Here is an 18218-nt window from a genome sequence, read left to right on the forward strand (position 1 = left end):
GATCAAGTTCAGCGCGCGATTTACATCCTCTCTGGACACCCTCACCGATGTGGTTACCGGTGTCACACCAGACTCGACCGGTGTGTAGAAGCCTCCGCGTAGTTGATTTACATGCTCTCTAGACGCCCACACCGGTGTGAGCCCCCGTGCTAGCACCGGAGACGACCAATACTTAGAATGCCCGCGCGACCAACGGTGCTCGGCAGAGACTTGCGTGCAGTGAAAACGTCGCTGCCGTAACCAGTGCCACCAAACCGGTGTGCAACCGGTGCACGCTGAACAGCTGCACCGATAGCACTCAAGCGCCTCCTTTCTAAGCGAGCTAACTCTCAAATGTTTTCACAAACCTGTTAGAGTCAAGTTAGCTTTTTAAAAGTATTTCTCGTACTAAACGTTTGTGCTGGCTCTCCGAGTGTCACTGTGCCTAAATGCATATGCAAAGTATTCTAACACCTAGTGGCACTAGATGCCGAATTGTCTAATTAGAGCTCCCCTCTTAATGGTACATCCATCTATCTCTGATCGAGCACTCTATTGTGTCTTGACCGGCAAAACAAAATTCTTATTTGTACCTTTGCCTTAAGCCTATAAGATTTTGTTTTTCTCTTTCTTCTTGTTCAAAGTTGGAGCACTTAATCATCAACATGTGTTCATCTCCATTACCTTGAGTGCCATCTTGCTCCACCTTATATATGAACTAACCTTTTTTGAGGAAATGAGATGTGAACTAACATTTCTCAATCACAGCACTAGAGTAGAAGGTTAACATAGGGCTTTCAGCATCGAGCTCCCAGTGATGCGATGCTACGCGGTGCCCATCAGGGCCAATGGCTAGGTTGCTGACAGATGAGGACGCCGCGCCATCCCAGGCTTGGTGAGGATGCCCACCGATGAGGGGGCTCCCGCAACGAGAACCACTTGATGCATCGTCTTGCGCAGAGCGCCGATCTCCAGAAGAAGGTCGTCCATGGTGGCGTCGACCCTTGGACGCCAATCGTCGACCACCTTGTGGGCTTGCTCCAACTCGGCGAAACGACCGCCAAGCGCGACCTCGCCTTCAACTCGTTGAGGACCAACTTAATGTTCGGATCCATGGTGCCTCGTTGCTGCTGGAAGCGTGTAAAATGGTCGTGGTCGATCTCGTGTATGTTAGCAGTGGATTCGTGGAGGAGAAGCAGAGAGAAAGGAGATGCAAGAGAAGGGAGTAGGGCGGACGGCTTCTTCAGTTTTCGAAAGGATTATTAGTTCATACAACTTGATTCACGATACACGGCGCCTAGGCCTTAAGTAGCCGCACGCAAGCGGATCTTAGCTACGCAATGAATCCATTCCGGCCCAAATACAGTGACGTTAGGCTTCTTGGACCTAGGCCTACGATTGCTTGCGAGCCCATCCTGATAACGCAACTTCATCGTTCCCGCGCTTCTCCACGTCTGCAGATTGAGTCGCCCTGACACGTTCCTTCCTATGATTCATAAGAAATAGTATAATATCGCACAATTCTGTGCAAAGATTACATAAATGCGCACGTTTATATCACCATATGCGCACTTGTTCAGGCACACTGTGCCTCATATCTGTACCGCCTACTTTCCACATTTCTATCTCTTCTATTTTTCTAGCCCTTGCCTTGCCATCCATCCTAACATCATCTGTTAACTTGAAAAATGCATAGGCTTCTTAGGGTCACAAGTAAAAATATGAAAAAGGGGACCGATTTTTTTCACTATCAGTAATGTGAAAACTGACTGGTCCCATCGAATTCTTGTGCATACTTTTCTCCGCCACGTGTACCCTTGACTTCAACCCCATGATAAAGTATGTTGTTACTTCAGCAGTGCTGATTCCTTATTACGCACAGAATCTTCGTCTCTACATGATGGACAAGATTGTGAGACCAACAGTGAAACTACATTGCAATCCAGGTTTGAAGACAGAAAAGAGCCTAGTAGTTGATCTTACACGTAGGTTCGATCTAATGACTTCCTCTAGCGACTCAGCGATTTCCAATTGCTTCATCACCGTGGCTTGCAGCACCTGACAAAAAGAAGGGGGGTTCTCTTATTTTCATTTGACATTGGCAGCAAGTTTAGATAGCGATTTCTCTGAACAGTCTTCAACCACCTGTTCTCACGGATGCATGAGAATGCTATATTCCTCCACTTGTTTTTACCATTTATTAAAAACAAGAAGAGTTTTAGTTGCCTTGTGTCAAAAAATGTTTCAACACTTGCATTTCAACATTTAAAATGCCTTCATTTCCGCTTGTACCATGTTTAACAATCTAAAATTGATGCTACCACCGTGTAGATTTATAATTAGGAAATGCAAATATTCCCTAATTATTGTATGGGTTCTAATTACTAATGCCTTCAGCAGTTAGAAATGGAGATACACTGACATATGTAATGGCGACTTACCTTCTTTGTTCGCTCCAGGTCAGATTCAATACATTTTATCCTATTCCATGAATCCAAGAGGGATCGTTCTTTCTCCATAGGAATCGCTGGGGGCTTGCTGCCAAGCTCATCGACCTTCCCTTCAAGTCTCTGAAGGTGCTCTATTACAGGACTGATGTGGTCTACATTGAAAGTCTCTACTGCCGGATGATCGTCAGAAATCAGGTTCTGGTTCGGCTAGAGGTAGTGGGTTGTTGGCCCTCGTCTCCTGCTGACTATATACTATGTGAAAGAAGGCGAAGACTTTGACAATAAAAGCCAGAAGTAGCCTGACAAAGCGATGGAATGCTCCTTCATCTGAAACCTCTTTAGGTACTACTGTACCTCGTCTGTTACTTGAGGGACCTAGAGAGAGTAAAGATATGGTCAGTAGATAAACTCAACAGAACAAATGCAACAGTTTGTTCTATAGTGATAAATATATTACTCAATGTTTTCAAATCATTGAGCCAATCCTAGTCACCATGCCACTGATCGGCCAGACTAATCGCAACTAATTTAGACTAATAGTGGTGCATAACCGATCCTGGTGCAAGCGGTAGAGTCTTACCGCCTGTGACCGGAAGGTCCCGGGTTCGAGTCGCGGTCTCCTCGCATTGCACAGGCGAGGGTAAGGCTTGCCACTAACACCCTTCCCCAGACCCCGCACAGAGCGGGAGCTCTCTGCACTGGGTACGCCCTTTTTTTTAGTAGTGCATAACCGATCGCCATGCCACTGATAAGCCTGACTAATCATGATTAGTTGGACGACTTGATACCTTGCATAAAACACTTGAACAGCGTGCTATCCTAGGTTACTGAACCTTAGTCACTTGAACTATTACTGTTGAGCTGGTCGCTGAGGTTTCTTAATAGTTCGACATATACCATAGCGTGCATGAAATGTAAAGCTAACATTTTACATGTACTTAGGAGCTCACTATTCCTTCTTTAAAAAATAGTTAAATGCCTTGGAAAAGAATAAACTGCACATTCATAATATTACAGAAATTTACATTTCAGAAAAATCAATGAGCATACCAGCCATGTGTGCTGCTGTGCTAGCATCCAGTGGCCGAACTTGAGTTTTTACTTCTGAAGCACTGGTTTTATCTGACATTGATCCTCCTCGACCATAGTCAACCGTTTTGTCCACCACAACAAAGTGATCGTCACAGCTGTAATAAGCTGCAGAGTCTCGAGCTCTCATCTGAATCTATGTAAAACATAAGGTTCAGTACACACAAGAAAGACTTAAAAGTAGGACAATCCGACAAGGTTAAGCTACTTGGCTACATTGTCAGAGCTTAAAATATCACCTCTTCACGAACTGGGGCCAATCGACTACACACCACTGTGCTTCTCATCATCGGAGAACCAAGATCATCAATTTCAGACCCTGACTCCACAGTTGACGTGTCACTGTTTCTACTCTGTCATTCGAGAAAAAAACACACAACAGTAATTAGTTGCTAGAATAACTGTAACTGATGGAGCAGAAGGTTTCATCCATATTAAAGAATTTAGCATGATTAAATGAGTAGGGCAGTGCAGAGTTTACCTTCAAAAGATGTAACCTAGCAAATGAACTCATCCTTTGCTCAATCTCCGATAAACGTCTGGTATGTCTTGTAAATTTTGCTTCCTTGTTATGTGCAAGCTACAATCAAACACACAAAGTACTATAGGTGTCAGATGGTGCATGGAAAAGACAAGGTATGACAACATGTACCAAATACAGTAGTAGAATTCTCCCTGAAGTGATATGAAAAGGCTACGGATAGATGGATTAGCAGAGAGACCCCGGATAGCCGCCCTTTCTCGGGGACTATCTTAGGATTTCTTCTTGCTGGCCTCTAACTGATACATGACGGTCCCTTTTACAGAGACAACTTACTTGACCCCTAAGTAATATCCTAACTGAATCAATCTATCTTATTCCTTTCCTAACAAACCAAATCAATCTAATCTAAACAGATCTGGTACTGTTCACACAGCACTATTCACACGCTGCAGCGCCGTGTGGGCTCCCTGGGCCGGCTCCGCCTGCCATAACACTACTACACCCCTCCAAGACACCTCGTCCTCGAACTTGTGGCGATTGCTGGAGCGGAAGACCTTGCTAGTCCATAGAAGATTTTTGCAGTTGTAGTCGAGGCAGAAGACATATGGCTCCCCAAAATCAACTCCGTCCCATGGAATCTGCTTCTGCATGGTGCACGATCCATACCTTCCTCCTCAAGATGCCAAACCTGGCTGCTCCATCTGATCTGCCCGGAATCTAATCCGCCTGGCTCGAATCCATGGAGCGCCTGCACGTGGAGTCGATGGTGCCCTCCACGAGCAGCCACCCCTGCTATGGGTGTAGCAGAGCAGGGCGGCGTACTCGAAGCGGCTGATGGAGCTTTGAAGGCCTGTTGCTGAGCCGGCGGGGAATCCGTGCATGCAAATAGCCACGGCCCTGCTCGAGGGATCGGTGCTGCGGCTCGTAGAGGCAGCGACAAAGGCATCATGTCCGCGAATGTTGGTGCAGGGTTGATCCCCTGCATTGGTGAAGCTGGTGAAGAGACTGCCGGAGTCGTGACAACTGGGGTCTTCACTGGTGGTGCCACAATTGTTGGGGTAGGGGTCGTCAGGGCCGGAGATGGCAACGACATCCTGGCCTTGGCCCTCCGGTGTAGCGGCACGTAGCATTGGACAGCATCGCCCGCCAAAGCGGCTACCTGGTTTCATGGGTTTCCATGCTCCATAGGGAGTGATCGGGACCCGTCTTCGCTAGTAGCTTCTGGGAGGAGCTGTTCTATCTAGGCAGGCATCAAGTTGCTCTGCAGCTCCGCTTTCCATCCACAGACGGACGAACAGTCTGAGGTCACTAACCGCATCATCGTCATGTATTTGCGGTGTCTTGCAGGTGATCGTCCACGTTCTTGGCTGCAGTGGTTACCATGGGCGGGAATACTGCTTCAACACCTCTTTCCAGTCCGCCCTCCGTGCTACTCCTTTTGAGGTTGTCTATGGTCGTGCCCCGCCAACCTTGCTGTCCTATACAGCCGGCACGGCCAGAGTAGCTGCTGTGGACCATCAGCTCCGTGACCGCGACACGTTCCTGGAAGATATTCGTGATCGACTGCTGCTAGCCCAGGATGTCATGACCGAGCATCAGGACCAGAAGCGGCGTTCTGTGGAATACTCGGTTGGTGACTGGGTTTGGCTGCGTCTCCACCAGTGTACAGCTGTCGGCATCACTGCGGCTTCCTCCTCCAAGCTTGGGCCCCGTTACTTTGGGCCTTACCAGATCACCGAGCTCCTGGGTGCTGTGGCTTATCATCTGCGCCTCCCTCCTAAGGCCCGGATCCATGATGTCTTCCATGTGGCGCTTTTGAAGAAGTTCCAGGGCGACCCTCCAGCCGAGCTAGTGCCACTGCCACCCATCCTGGCCGAGTGGTACCTACTCCAGCGCAGGTTGTCCGTGCTCGTTTGAACCGCGGACAGTGGGAACTTCTTGTTCAGTGGGAGGGCTGTGTAGCTGCTGAAGCCACCTGGGAGCCTGTCAAGGACTTTAAGGAGCGCTATCCGCAGTTTCAGCTCGCAGACGAGCTGTTTGTTGGGGAGGAGGGAAGTGTTGTGGACTCCTTCGTTGGTCCCCAGTATAGGCGCCGGCCTAGGCGTCCACATGGGCCTAACCGTGGCTAAGGCCAGGTTTGTTAGGAAAGGCAACTTTGGGGCAAGTGCACCTGATATATAAAGGGCACCTTAGATTGATTTGTAATCATCGAAGAAGGAAATAAACCTCCCCTAGGCGGGTTGGGGTTTACCTTCGACGGTGGCTTCGAGCGCTTCAGCCGTAGCCGCCGGCTGACAATCCCCCACCGCCCTTGCCTCGATATCCTCTGCGTTCTAATTCTCAATCACAGCTGCTCCTCCGATCTCCTCTACGCTCTTCCCGCTGTCCACGCCGTATCACGAAGTTAGATGGAGGATATTCAATCTAATTCTTATGTTCAGTTGGGAATCACATGTATTGCACAAAATTTATGTTCTAATTTAATCTGAAGAAAGATTTGTTTGCTTGACGAGCATATAATAAAGGATAAAGATCATTTTTGGCCATCAAACTATAGCCAGAGTTCAATTTTGGCACCCCAACTCAAAAACCATCGCACAATGGAAACCCGACAAATTTAGCCATCTGGCTGGTTTCAAAGTGGCTTTGTATTTTCTGAGAATATATAATATACATACTAAATGTTTCCCATTTCAAAATTACCTTAAATCATAACTCATTGTAAACCAGAAACTCATCGAGCAACCCCAATAATAAACACAGATGTGGCTATATGGGTATATGGTTATGAAATAAATCAATGAAGTTACCTTCATAATATGTGGATCATTCCATGGACCTTTGTTAGACCTCAGGCATCCTCCCACAGCAGCACAAGTGCATGTCCCCCCCAAAAAATTCAGGAAGTTGGCTATAGACATCAAAAGAAAACACACACAATCTAAGCTAATGGGACATAATCATTATGATTGAGAAATTATGCTTAATATGGTTATGATAGAAAACATACCTTGCATCTATTACTTCCAGAAGTTTGTTCTGAAACTTTGTTCCCAAAATCTATAATTGAGGCTCCATGAAAATTTATACTTATTTGGACAAAAGAAGGAAATAATGTAGTTCCAGAGATCATTTATGCTCACATGTATCTTCGAAGCAGTTTTAGGGTCAAGAAAGCCTTTCACAGAATTCCATAGTAGCTTGAAACCGCTACCAGCATTCACAACAAACATCTGATGCAGCGTCTGAGCATACGAATAAATTGTTACCCAGTCTGGCGGTCAAGTATTGATCAGGAAAAGCAACAAGAGTACACATACCTCTGGATAATAGTCACTGTCAATCTTCTGCATTCTACTTAACATATCTCTTGCTGTTTTGCTGAAGTTCTTGAGACCCTGCAGCATGATTCATAATCAGCAGCAGTAATATTGCAGGAATCCAAAATTTACTTAATGTGTTTGGATGCAAAATAAGAGGTTAGTAAGCTAATCATCCACAGAGATAAAACCCATCAAATATGAGAAGAATCATCATACCACACCATCGACATCTAGTATAGTAGTTGTAGAATCGATATGTCTTTTTGCTGCAATAGAGCATGCAGGAAACCTGTCCCTGAAGGCTCTCTCAAACTCTTGCACATGATACTTCATGTAGCGATCAACCGTAGTAATGTGCATCAATTTATTTGGTTCCACTTTCCCTAATCTCTCAATGTATACTGGTCTTCCGTGCCTGTCAACTCCATGGTAGCCCTGAGGATAATAGCATAGCACATCATCTAGCTCTTCAAAACTGAAGTCCTGCAGGATTTAGTTGCAATTGATAAGCATCAGTTATAGCTTTTCACGATTCATGAAACATAAAGGGCGCATTTGAGATTTTTTTTTGACCGCATGCGCATTTGAGATTAGAGATGCAGGTCTGCAAATAAAGACATATTAGCACCATTTATCACTTGCATGTCAAAAACAGCTAGTCGAAGATGGTGACAGGCATTTCCTACACTAACACTATGCAACCTATGAACCAATAAAAAATCGGAGCCAGAATTGTATGGTTATAATGTTATTGTACCAACTAACCCAAAAGCATTAGCCTCATCTCTAGTATTTTTGTTTTCTTATCAAACGAACAGGGCAGGAGAGCTGCCGATTATATTAAAAAGAAGATAAACAAAAAAGCAATGAGACCTCAGAGCATCGAGCAATGACAACCATCAAAACAAATACAAAGCTAACAACAAAAAGCTACTAGAAGCTCACCTCTAGTATTGTATCTGCTCCAAACTCTTTCCTCCACTGGAGCATCTCAGCCCACATATGGATCGCTTTCTCAGTGTCAAATTTTCTAGCCTTCAAAAACCTGCAGGGATTCAAAGAATGTGGAATTCCAATTGTCATATTCTGATGCTGCAAATTGATAGGAGCTATATCTGCTTTTGTAGCTTTTGGTGTGTACAGTATTCATAGTGCACAAACCTCAGCAACAAGTGATAATCATTATGCTTGTCAGGCAGCAAGTTCCTGTTCAGAAGTTCTTGCTGGAAGGTAAAGACGGCTCGCTCCTCTTGCTCATCCCTGACATCTTCGATTGTGAAGGATGATGCCCGATGCTCCACCTTTCTTTTTCCCCTCTTCTTGAGTGAATGTGTGAGCTTGTTTGATGCATTCAGTGCCTTTTTCTTCAGTGACCCGATAGATAGCCGCCTTCGCTCGTCCTCTGAGTTGTCCACATCTGATCTCCGTTCTTTCCTGTCATCAAGCATGAGCAGCCCTTCCATGCTTGCTGACCGACGGCGCACTTCAGAAAGAACGAGAGAATGAAAGTTAGTCATTTGGATGAACACTAGCTGCTATATTGTCACAAAGATAAATGAGATAGTGTGAATATGTACCTGACATTTTGTAGGTAGCAGAGGACTGGAAGTCTACAGGTACAGCTGGAATGAAGTAGAGATTGGGCAAAGAATCATGAGAATATGCCAGCTAATGCGATGTTCTCGGTCTCTCTAGTGAAATTGGGAAGGAGAATTTGAAGGCACTGCATTTGGTTTGCAGTTACCAGAGCGTGCAGACAAGATGAATTTCCCCCATTAAAGAATTAAGGGAAAAACGCTCCGGATTGTATGCCGTGGTTTGGTAACCCATCAGCTGAGTAACTACAGCTTATAATAAAGAATAAAGAGCCCATAAAAATACGTGCTCAGCAAAAGGGCAGACAACTCCCCCATTAAAGAGCCCCCGGATGCAGAAAAAGGAGGGTAAAAAAAAGTAAAAGCTGTCAGTGGGTGACAATGCAAATAGACAAACTAAAGTAGGGAGCAAAGCGGGAATTTAGTCCCAAGAGACAATGAAAAGGGGGGATTCTAATTAACAATTATCCTTCGCTGATCAATCAGGCTTTTATATTAGTGTTAATTTCGAAGACAGAGCAATCAGCATGCGTGGAAACACACTAGGCCATGTTTAGATTGCAAAAAATTTCAAACCGATGAATAGTAGCATTTTCGTCTTATTTGATAAATATTGTTCAATCGTAGACCAACTAAGCTCAAAAGATTTATCTCGTGATTTCGAACTAAACTGTGCAATTAGTTATTTTTTTACCTACATTTAATGCTTCATGTAAGTGGTTAAAAATTGATGTGATGAAGAGAAAATGAAAAAACTTAGAATTTGGAGGTAATCTAAATAAGGCCTTGTTCGTGTACTACGAGAAGGAAACTGTGTGTAAGCTGCGGTGCCCGGCCTACCAGGTTGCAGTTGCAGAAAAAGGAGCGTGGTCAACAGGCAGGCTTTGACCAGGCCATAGTTGATCAGAGCCAGCCATTATTCAGACAAGACTAAATAATAACCCACGTTATGCTGGTAATAACTGACGAGCAGCGCATGTTTGCGTGACCTTGACGGTCGGACTCGATTTGGTAGCCGATCGCTGAAGCTAAAAGAGAGCTAGAAATACGGACTGGATTTCAACGAAGATTACTTGCACTGCTGCTGGTAGCGAGTGCAGGTCAACCACTCGTTTTCAGGGCATGTTGGTATCACCACCGGAATCAATTCGTTGCTGCTTTACCGAAAGTTCTATTCTTTTTTTTAGGCGCGCCAAAAGGACGAAATGGTGTGATTAAATTAGACTAAATGGTGTGAATGCGCTGTAAAATACTCCTACCTACGATTGCAGGAGGCCAAGTAGTTGTTAAAAAAAAAGAAAAAGAAGATTGTTTTAAAAAAAGGAAATGAAGTTGCTTTAAATAATTCCCGTGCTTAAATTGGGTTATGTAATTCCTGACACTTAAAACCAAACAGATGAAAAACAGGCTGCAGGATTGACCATGAACAAACCAGAATTAGGCCATGGCTTGAGACGGGACATGAGGCCAGGCGAAGAAGGGACAATCCAAGATCACCGTTGCGTCAAATTTGGTATGGCAAAAGAAGTTAGAATTGAACGCGCTTTATTTCAGCTGTCGACTGGACGGGCCAGCATCAAATCGCAAAACCGAGCACCCACCAGGCCACTGGCCACCACCACCGCAGTTGAGCTGGGTTGTATCACCGACGCACCAGCAGAGCAGCCGCCGGTAAGAAAGGACGGAAACGCAGATACACCGCTGGCTCGAGGCCAAATTCAGCACCTACCACAAAGGGATTACCTATCCAGTTCTTGACTGATAAAAGAAAGAAGAAGAAATTGAAGAACCATGCATGCACACACGGGCACAAATAGAAATTAGAGGGGGAAAAAAAAACAAAGGCCAGCGGCACAAAGACAACTTGCAGGGGAGGCAACAGGACAGGTGGAAGCTCACCTCCTCCAGGATCGAGTTCCACGCGGCGGCGGGAGCGGGGCGACCCCCGATTCCTTGACGCAGCTCCCAGCAACGGCGACCCAGCTCGGAAGGAATCAGATCCTCCCAGCCTCCGGCCAAAAACCCAGAAACCGAGCGAGCACCAACGCGACGAGGGGAGGGGGGAAGAGGACGACAGCGTGTCCTCTTGTCTATTCCTCGGCGTTGGCTGTTGCCCCGTCACCGTCACGCTGCGCCTGCTAATTATACACTTGACGTTGCGACGACGGCGGGCAACCGGGTCCAGGCAGGAGAAGCTTCTCTGCCCCTTGGCGTTTCCGCCGAGCCTGGCTCTAAGATTACGCAGCTGTCCGGAGCGGGTTTGTGCAAAAGCTCCGTCTGCCGCCATTTGGTTGTTGTTGGCCAGTTCTGGCCAGAGGGGGGAGAGGGTCTACGATTCCGAAAAAAAAAAGCTCATGTTTGGTCCGTTGGATTGGGATACAACGAGGGTTTAGGTTTGAGATAGGATAGGCTCTCGTCCCACCAAATCTATCCCAGCGAGGAGGGTGGGTTATGAAAGGGATAGCACTATAGCGACGATATTGGAGCAGCCAGGGGAGCCAAGAACCACAGGCGAGCAGCTCGATTGCTGCGGGGTGGAGATTGATCGATCCGGGCTCAAGTTGGCCATCTTCATCGAAATCGACGGCCGCAAGTAGGCGAGCTCCCGCCTCCCTGGTTCGCCTCCGTCTTCTCATGGTCATCCATGGAACCTGTCCGTGCATGCATCTGAAGGTGGTCCCCACCGGTTACCAGGGAGGCTTGCCCGTCCAGCCTGCATCTCGTCGTCAGGCTCCCGATGCTCATCCCCCTGCTGCTACTCGCTGGCCGTGAGGGGGTTGGAGCTCGCCCGTCGGGCATGCTTTGTTCGGCTGGCGGGTGGCGGTGTCGTGTTTGCTTGGTGCGGTGGTGCCTGTGTGCTGTGGGCAGGAGATGACCGGTGCTCCTTTTATTTTTCTTTAGAAAAAAGCATGTGGGCCCTAGTATAACCCAAACCCAAACCCAAACCTTGTTGCATCCGAACGTTGGATTAGCATTTCCAAATCCATAACCCACTCCCCATATCCTAGGCCCGTTTAGTTCGCCGAAGTTTGCGCCGCCTGATTCACTGTAGCTGTAGTGCAATGTAGTATTTTATTTGTATTTGGTAATAATTGTCCAATCGTTGACTCTAATTAGGCTCAAAACGTTCGTCTCGTAAAGTACAATCAAATTGTGCAATTAGTTTTTTATTTTGTCAATATTTAATACTCCATACATATACCACAAGTTTAATGTAATGAGAAATCTTCTTTTTATATAGTGCCAAAATTTGCATTTTAATGGAATTAAACATGACCCTATTTTCCTATCCCTGTCCAAGCAGCCAGTAGCAGCTCACATCGTGGGCCCGCCCCCCTCCGTCAGGAATAAAGGCCGCCGCACATGCTGGCCAGCCTGGCCTGGCCTGGCCTCTGCTCTGCTTTGGTTTGGTTTGATTACCCGTTGGTTCCTTGATTTGGAGGCTTGTTTCCTTTACCTGCTTAAACTTATCGACAGTTGTTTTATTTAACAACCGGTGGTTTTCATTTGACAGCTCATTCGGTGGTTTTCATTTGACAGGTCATTCGCAGTTTCGTTTGGATTGTAGGAATTTTTCCTCTTTTATGCGGGTTTTTTTTTTAAATGAACTAATTCCTATGAAAATTGTGTAATAATTTGCATAAAATTATTACGTTCCAAAGGGAGCCAGGTTGAATGCCTGGATCTGTTCGTACTCGTTATTAAGCAATGACATATACCCTCTGTTCCAAAATATATGTAGTTTAGACTTACATATATAGTTTTTTGTTATACATCCAAATATACACTATTCTTCTATGTACGCAATAAAAGTTGTACATCTAGAAAAAAGCAAAAATAGCTTATAATTTGAAAACGGAGGGAGTAGTATTGATGATAAACTCTCAAATGCCCGTCCCAATACAAACTATAGCTAGAATATAGAATATATGGTACTTGGTACATGGCACAGTCCTTTGCATGTTATGCGCCTTTAGGTCTCATTTGGAAAGAGGACAAAGTGAATTCAAGCCAAAACCATGTCATTCCTCTTTTCTACTTCCTAACAATAGATGTACGAAGTGCAAACCATCTAGAAAATATTCTCTCTCCACGAAGATTGCTTGGAGTAATCTGTCAACCTAAAATAAGTGTCATCCTCCTGACCAACTCGGTTTAAGCCGATTAACTTCAGGAACCCCTGGAGTCGCCATCCACAAGCATCATAAGCACAACTCAACAGGATGAATCACAAGGAATATAGATCGTGGTAACCACACATCGATACCAACTTACAAAAAGAATCACATCTAGAAAAGAAAAGCAAAATAATTTGTAGATCTATAAATTATAAATTCTAACACTACTCAAAAGCTACTCATCTATAACCAGTAGATTTCTTGTAAGGAAATCGAGTGAATTGCCCACCTTGTCCATGAAAGGACAGTGACACCTAAGAGGGGCGGGGTTGAATTATATGGCAACAATTTGTCAGGCAACTTTGATTTCCTCCTGTTTTTCTGGGTTCACGACATGTTCCAAGTTCAGGATTCTTACTGGCTTCCCTAAGCTCGATTTGACCTCCAATTTAGCGATTTCGAGTGCCCTTGAGCAGACAGGGAAGCTCATCTTGTCCCATGAATCCAAAATGATGCCTGATCCCAGGCATGAATTTTCACTATAGAACGCTGCAAACTGACCACCTGCTAAGCCCTGGTCATCTTCGGACAGATGCACCACCAAAGCATCCTCATTTTCTTCAGTATGCTCTTTTATCGAAGTGCAATCGTGAAATTCAGGGCTATGCCGCACCTGATGTTGAGAAATTTCATATTAGCACAGGAAGAGAAGGCATAATTTTACACAGGAAAAAACTACAAATCTCAACATATAAAGTTGATGTCTTGAATGAAACACAACGTGCTTAGTTTTTTTATAAGGACTTAAAATTATATTAGGAGCATCTTACATGGATTAGGTATAAGGGGACCCAGGATACATCAGAGAGCCTGCTGAACTGGACATCCAGTAATGTGCAGGGAATTGATACACGAGAAAATAGTGGAGGAATGCCATGTGCTCCTTGCCTGATGCACTAGAATGTGTGCAGAACTGTTCTGGCTTCTATGGACCTTGAAGACTTTGCATGTTGCTTCTGAAGTATGGTGTTTGAATTCCCCGATACATGGAAAGAGCCTCCAGTGAGGGAAACCATCGTCTGGTTGTCTGAGAGGAAATTGATCTCTGATAGTTGTAGTGTGTGCGCCAACTTCGCCACAAGAGAGGGCTTCAGCTTCTGCCTCAAGGAGACAAGGACTGAGCTGGTCCTCACTCTGGCAGAGATATAATTGTGTGGCCTTTTGTTTGGAAACATAGCAGTTCCGTTCAATCCATATATGTATTGGAAGGGATTGAGGTGGAAAAGTAGTTCACTTTCCACTCCAACCCATATGGATCGGGAGGGATTTTTATCCAAACAATGGCATAAGCTGGAGATGGAGAGCCAAGGACCACTGTGTTGATGTGTTGTTAGCACCCTTCCCCTAGTGCACACACACAAACAAGGCGGGGGGGGGAGGGATCGTATAGGACAGCTATGGGAGGTTGCTGGCCGTTCGGCTGCTGGCTTCCTTCCGTGTGACTGGCTATGAAGAACAATCAGGAGGGATGAGGCAATAGAGATGGACATGAGTGTAGATTGATTGTCATTTGCTTGCTTTATTCCCTTGATCATACACTATAGATATATAGTGATTACAAGCAATTTGTTGTCTCCCTTCCTAAACTCTTGACTGCCAAAAGCAGCAAGCACCCAATCACTCTCCTCTGATCTTGCTGCTAGTGTTTAGGCGCCTGTCTTGGCCCTCTGACGGCGCCTGTAGGTATTTCCTACCATAACATCTCTCCCCTCCTCCAGAAAGAGCTCGTCCTAGAGCTCGAAAGAAGGATACTGCTGCTTGAACGCTGCAACAGGCTCCCAAGTAGCTTCACTGGCTGCCAGGCCGGCCCAGGAGACCAGAATCTGCCATCGGCTCCGTACCAGGCTCCGTACCAGACGGCTGCGCAGCATAGCAGACGGTATAGGCATGACGTGGCCGTTGAGCATTGGCGGCAGAGGAGGGGCCTCGGCTGGTGGTGTGCCACGGAAGGCTTTGAGGACCCCGACGTGGAAAACATTGCGAATCCGGGCGCTGGCGGGCAGGCGTACACGCCGGTACGCGACGTCTCCGATCCGTTCCAGGATCTGGTAAAGCCCGTAGAAGCGCGGTGCCAGCTTCCCCTTGGATGCCGCCGGAAGGGATGCAGATGGGCGGTAAAGGAGCTTGACCCACACCCAGGCGCTCACCTCAAACTCCAGAGGAGTGTGCTTGGCGTCGTAGTACAGCTTGGCGTGATCCTGAGCTTGGAGAAGGCATTCGCGTGCGGCCAGCAGGAAGTCGTCACGGTCCTGAAGGAGCGGGTCGACGGCGGGGGCGCGAAGCATTGCCCGGTTCATACGCCTTCATGGATGGCGGATCCCGGCCATAGACCAGCTTGAACGGAGTAGTGCCGAGCGACGAACGGAAGGCCATGTTGAAGCAGTACTCTGCCCATGGCAGCCACCACAGCCACTCTTGGGGCGGTCACTGGTCAAGCACCGGAGATACATCACAATCACCTTGTTAGCTATCTCAGATTGGCCATCCGATTGGGGATGAAACGCCGAGCACATCTGCAGCTTAATCTCGTGAATATTACACAAAAAAAGAGGGTGCTCGTGAATACTTATAGAATACTGGGTCGCGGTCACCGACGATGGAGGCAGGGACACTGTGCAGCCACACAATTTCGTCGAAGAAGGCGCGCACCACCGTGATAGCCGTGTAGGGGTGGCTGAGGGGGATTGAAATGTGCTGCCTTCGAGAGCCGATCCACCACCGTGAGGATCACCGTCTTGTTGTTCATGTGAGGCAAGCCTTCGGACGAATTCCATGGCGACGTCGCTCCAGATCATAAGCGGAACAGACAGGGGCTGAAGCAGGCCGGCAGGGTGCAGATGGCCAGTTTTGTTGTGCTGGCACACCCCACAATTGCCTGCACCAACGCCTTGTCGCCGGGAACATGGAAGTCAGCACGGAGGCAGGTGGAGGGTGCGCTGGATGCCTCTATGGCCGGTGCTAGGGGTTGTGTAGGGGTTTTCTGGTTGGGTCATGCTATTGTTTTAGTGTAGGTGTTTAGCTTATATGTTTTCTCTTGCAACTACTTCTTACTTCCTAGATGATGTAAGATGATTGCCTCATATGGGTTTCCTTTCCCCCTTAAACCTGGGATATCAATGTTTCGATCAATCAAAATTGATCAGTCAACTAGAACTCTTATCAGCATATTGAAGCCAAATAGGAAAGGCTAATAACCAAGTATCATAGTGCCCTTGAGGCTACTGTATGTAGTACCCTGTTACCTTGCATTTAAGTTGCTCGTTGTTTCCAGGTCCAGAATTGTCAAACCAATTTAGTGATCCAACACGAAATGTGCGCCTCCGCTTATCCAATGAATAGTAATTCCTTGATACAAAAACCACATTGTTTTGAACATCTTTCTCTACAACGTACCTGCACGAGATATGAAAGGCCTTTAGTCAGATGAGTTTCAGGACGAATAAAGCATACATATCTTCTATACTTAAATAGGAGAACCCCACTAGGTGTTTTTTCTAGCTTGTCATGAAGCCACGTCATCAGGTATCATCCATCACTCGCTCACCACTTCGGCACTCCCTGTCGCTTGTGCTTCTCATGACTCCACAGATCCTGCCCCCTGCGCTCCACTAGCCATCATGCATGCATGCTGATTTGAAACGCCATCAGCCATCACACATGAATGCTGATTTGAAACGCCTACATGCGGCCTACCCAGTCCAATCTTTCTTATCAATAACTGAATCCTTGGCTCGCTCGCTCAGAGCTCGATCGCCGGCCACCCGCTCGCCCGATAGCAGACCATCGGAGGTGTCGCTGCCCTGTAGCAGACCATCAAACCAGTTGTGAGAAAGCTCCTTCATCACGAGAAGTCGCACAACAATGGTTATTTGCTTCTTAAAACAAAGGCCCTGAAGAGTGTTGGGTACAAATCTATGGGAAAAAAGAGGCTCAAATGAAGCTTACTCACCACATGGTTCCAGTATTCATCGGATAGATGTACCACCTCCAATGGCACATCAATCTACAAAACCAAACATGAGACATCATCAGGCCCTCAAGTCGGTCCATGTAACCAAAATCAGTCCACGTACATATGCTGAAGACTAGCTATTCAATGACATGACATGTTCCATCAGAAATTTGAACTACACCTTGTCACAAACAGCTTGTGCATACTTTAAATCCTCGTCCCATGGGCACTCGGACCAAAAGTTCCTGAAATCTTCCTACAAATTAGAGGAGCAAGTTTATGAGGCATCCTGAAGCATAGCATTGCAGGAGCAGCTTAATGGTAAACATGTGATTTTCCTGAACCGCACACCTGGAACCAAATCTTCAGGTAGAACGCGGTGCAATGATGGCCGGCGGCGAGGTGGAGGCGGAGCGCGACGCTGCTGTCCACCCCGCCGCTCACCAGCACCGCCACTCTCAACGGAGCCCTGCACGCCGCCGCGCACCGCGTAAGGTGCTCCTCCAACGCAACCGCCTCCCCCTTCACAGCTGCGCTGGGCGCGGAACGGCCACGGCTGAAGGCGCGAGCGGAGCAGGGGTTTATGGTTTAGCAGAGGCCCACGCCGGAGGAGCGGGTGGAGGGCGGGGAGGGTGGAGACGACGACGCGTAGCATAGATGAGGAGCGACTCGAGCTCTCGCCGGCTCGCGCAGGGGAGGAACGCGCGCAGAGACGGCCCGCCGGCGGCTCGCGCGGAGGGGAGGGGCGGCGCCGCCAGGCGACTCGAACAGACGGGGACGCGAGCTGAGGAAGGGGCAGACTCGCCTGTAGACGGGAGGAGCGGAGGGTCGAGCAGCGGGCGGCGCCGGCGTGTTCGTGGACGAAAAACTCAAAGCTCGTTTGCTCGGCTCGTTAGCCGAGCCGAGTCAAGATTTCGGGTCGTTAGCTATAACGAGCCAACTTGAGTCAGCTCGTGAACTGCTCGTAAGCTAAACGAGCCAAATTTTTAGAAAAAAATTATCAAAAATTATATTAGTTTTTTTATTACTTTATGTCTTACACTTTACAATTAACTGATAACTAGTTTAGACCCTATAAATTGACTGGTAACTAGTCTAGATGTATTTATTTTATATTATTATTATTCTCAAATTTTAGATAAATGTAAATATTATATTTTATGTATTT

General features: G+C 46.8%; 2 pseudogenes; both read right to left on the reverse strand.

The window, feature by feature from the left end:
* Positions 1 to 1205: 1205 nt before the first annotated feature.
* Positions 1206 to 11222, reverse strand: LOC136535635 (phosphatidylinositol/phosphatidylcholine transfer protein SFH13-like; annotated as a pseudogene).
* Positions 11223 to 13216: 1994 nt separating this feature from the next.
* LOC136537403 (uncharacterized) lies at positions 13217 to 17939 on the reverse strand (annotated as a pseudogene).
* Between the last annotated feature and the right edge of the window lie 279 nt (positions 17940 to 18218).

The sequence above is a fragment of the Miscanthus floridulus genome, chromosome 2 (genome assembly GCF_019320115.1).
Source record: "Miscanthus floridulus cultivar M001 chromosome 2, ASM1932011v1, whole genome shotgun sequence".
NCBI classification, from domain to species: domain Eukaryota; kingdom Viridiplantae; phylum Streptophyta; class Magnoliopsida; order Poales; family Poaceae; genus Miscanthus; species Miscanthus floridulus.